We start from the raw sequence: 3,326 nt of genomic DNA, 5'->3' as shown, positions 1-3,326 counted from the left end.
TGCCTGTAGTCCCAGCTACTTGGGAGGCTGAGGCAGAAGGATTGCTTGAGCCCAGGAGTTTGAGGTTGCTGTGAGCTAGGCTGATGCCACAGCACTCTAATCTGGGAAACAGAGTGAGACTCTGTCTCAAAAAAACAAAAAAAAGATGTAGCCTTCCAAACATCCCACTTTTATGCAGGAATCTCAATTCCAACTTTCTCCCTCAAATGGACCAATGCCTTGTTTCTTGTATTCACCTGGGAATTAAAACCCAAGTTCTTCAGTATTGGGGTAGGAATGGGCTATCCCATCCCTCCGTCCCTCCAATATGTTTACAGTTTTAATTTTATGTACCTTTATTTCCCCTTCTCCTACTGGTTACCCTTATTCTTTTGGAACTCAGATATTCATTTAAAAGGAAATTTATTTACTGTCAAACTCATTCTACAAGGCATGTATCACCCTAATACCAAAACCAGACAAAGATACAACAAAAAAATAAAACTATAGGCCAATATCTCTGATGAATATAGATGCAAAAATCCTCAACAAAATACTAGCAAACCAAATTCAACAACACATTAAAAAGATTATTCATCATGATCAAGTTGGATTCATGCCAAGGATGTAAGGATGATCTGGCATACACAAATCAATCTATGTGATACATCCTATCAACAGAACAAAGGACAAAAACCATATGATCATTTCAATTGATGCTGAAATAGCATTCAATAAAATTCAATATTTCTTCATGGTAAAAACCTTCAGGAAATTGGGTATAGAAGGAATTTTCCTCAACATGATAAAAGCCATATATGACAAACCCACAGCTAGTATCATACTGGATGGGGGAAAACTAAAAGCCTTTCCATTTATTTATTTATGAGACAAAGTCTCACTCTGTTGCCCTGAGTAGAGTGCAGTAGTATCATCGTAGCTCACTATAACCTCAAACTCCTGGGCTTAAGCAATCCTCCTGCCTCAGCCTCCCAAGTAGCTGGGACTACAGGCATGCACCACCATCCTGACTAATTTTTTTCTATTTTTGGTAGAGATGGGATCTTGCTCTTGCTTAGGCTGATCTTGAACTCCTGAGCTCAAGCAGTTCTCCCACCTTGGCCTCCCAGAGTGCTAGGATTATAGATGTGAGCCACCATGCCTGGCCTAAAAGCCTTTCCTCTAAGATTTGAAACAAGACAAGGATGCCCACTCTCACCACTATTATTCTACATAGTGCTGGAACTTCTAGTTAGAGCAATCAGACAAGAGAAAGAAATAAAGGCCATCCAGATTGGAAAAGAAGAAGTCAAATTATCCCTTGTTTACAGACAGTAACCTTTAGGTTTCTGGAAACCTAAAGACTCCACACACACACACACACACACACACACGCACACACAACTATTAGAACTGATAAACAAATTCAGTAAGGTTGCAGGATACAAAATAAACATACAAAAATCAGTAGCATTTCTACATACCAACAGTAACCCAATCTGAAAAAGAAACCAAGAAAGTAATCCCATTTACAATAGCTACAAATAAAACAAAAAAACCTAGAAATAAACTTAACCAAAGAGGTGAAAGATCTCTATAATGAACACTATAAAACACTGATGAAAGAAATTGAAGCAAGCACAAGAAAATGGACAGATATTACATGTTTGTGGATTGGAAGAGTCAATATTGCTAAGATGTCCACATTACTCAAAGCAATCTACAGATTCAATGCAATCCCCATCAAAATACCAATGACATTCTTCACAGAAATAGAAAAAATAATCCTAAAATATATATGGATCCAGAAAAGACCCAGAATAGCCAAGGCCATCCTGAGTAAAAGAACAAAACTGGAGGAATCACATTACCTGACTTCGAATTATACTACAGAGATATAGTAACCAAAACAGCATGGTACTGGCATAAAAACAGACACATACACTAATGCAACAGCGTTGAGAACCCGAAAATAAATCCACACATCTATAGTGAACTTGTCTTTGATAAAGATGCCCAGACCATCTAGTAGGTAATAGATAGACTCTTTAATAAACAGTGCTGGGGGCTGGGCACGGTGGATCATGCCTGTAATCCTAGCACTCTGGAAGGCCAAAGTGGGAGGATTGCTTGAGGTCAGGAGTTCGAGACCAGCCTGAGCAAGAACAAGACCCCGTCTCTACTAAAAATAGAAAAAATTAGCCGGGCATGATGGCATGTGCCCATAGTCCCAGCTACCCAGAGGCTGAGGCAGGAGGATCACATGAGCCCAGGAGTTTGAAGTTGCTGTGAGCTAGGTCGAGGCCATGGCACTCTAGCCCAGGCAACAGAGCAAGACTCTGTCTCAAAACAAAACAAAACAAAACACATAGACAAACAAAAAACGGTGCTGGGAAAACTGGATATTCATATGCAGAAGCATGAAGCTAGACCCTTATCTCTTGCTATATACAAAAATCAAATCAAAATGGATTAAAGACTTAAATGTAAGACCTGAAACTATGAAACTATCAAAAGAAAACATTGGGGAAACACTTTAGGACATTGATCTAGGCAAGGACTTCTTGAGAAATATCCCCAAAGCACAGTCAAACAAAGCAAAATTGGACAAATGGGATCACAGCAAGCTAAAACGCTTCTGCACAGCAAAGGAAACAGTTAACAAGGGGAAGAGGCAACCCATAGAATAGGAGAAAGTATTTGCAAACTACCCATCTGACAAGGGATTAATAACTAGAATGTATAAGGAGCTCCAACAAGTCAATAGGGGAAAAAAATCAAATAATCCAATTAAAAATGGGCAAAGCATCAAATATCTATTCAGCGAGGTAATCCCACTCACTTCATTTTGGTTTGTGTGGGATATTTTTTTTCCCACCCATTCGCTTTCATTTTATATGTGTGCTTATAGGTGAAGTGAGTTTCTTGTTGACAGTATATAGTTCGGTCATGTTTTTTTTTTAAATCCTTCTAGCCAGTCTGTATATTTTAGTGGGGGGATTTAATCTATTTGCATTCAAGGTTATAATTGGTGAGGATTTCTCTCATATTGGTAATTGTTTTCTGGTTGTCTTGTACATCCTTTGGTTCTTTCTTCCTCTTTTATTGTTTATCATTGCAGTTTTGTGGTTTTCTATAGTGATAAGGTTTGATTCTTTTTTTCTTTACTGCAGCCCACTTACCAAGTGAAAATTTTGATTCTTTTTTTTTTCCTTTGTGTATTTGTTTTCCTAGCGAGTTTTATACTTTTTCATGTTTACATTTCTAGATGTAGGACTCCCTTGAGCATTTCTTACAAGATTGGTCTAGTAGTGATGAATTCTATTTTTGCTTGTCTGAAAAAGACT

The sequence above is a fragment of the Propithecus coquereli genome, unplaced genomic scaffold (genome assembly GCF_000956105.1).
Source record: "Propithecus coquereli isolate 6110/MARCELLA unplaced genomic scaffold, Pcoq_1.0 Scaffold194, whole genome shotgun sequence".
In the NCBI taxonomy this organism is placed as follows: Eukaryota; Metazoa; Chordata; class Mammalia; order Primates; family Indriidae; genus Propithecus; species Propithecus coquereli.
This window is presented reverse-complemented; position numbering follows the sequence as displayed.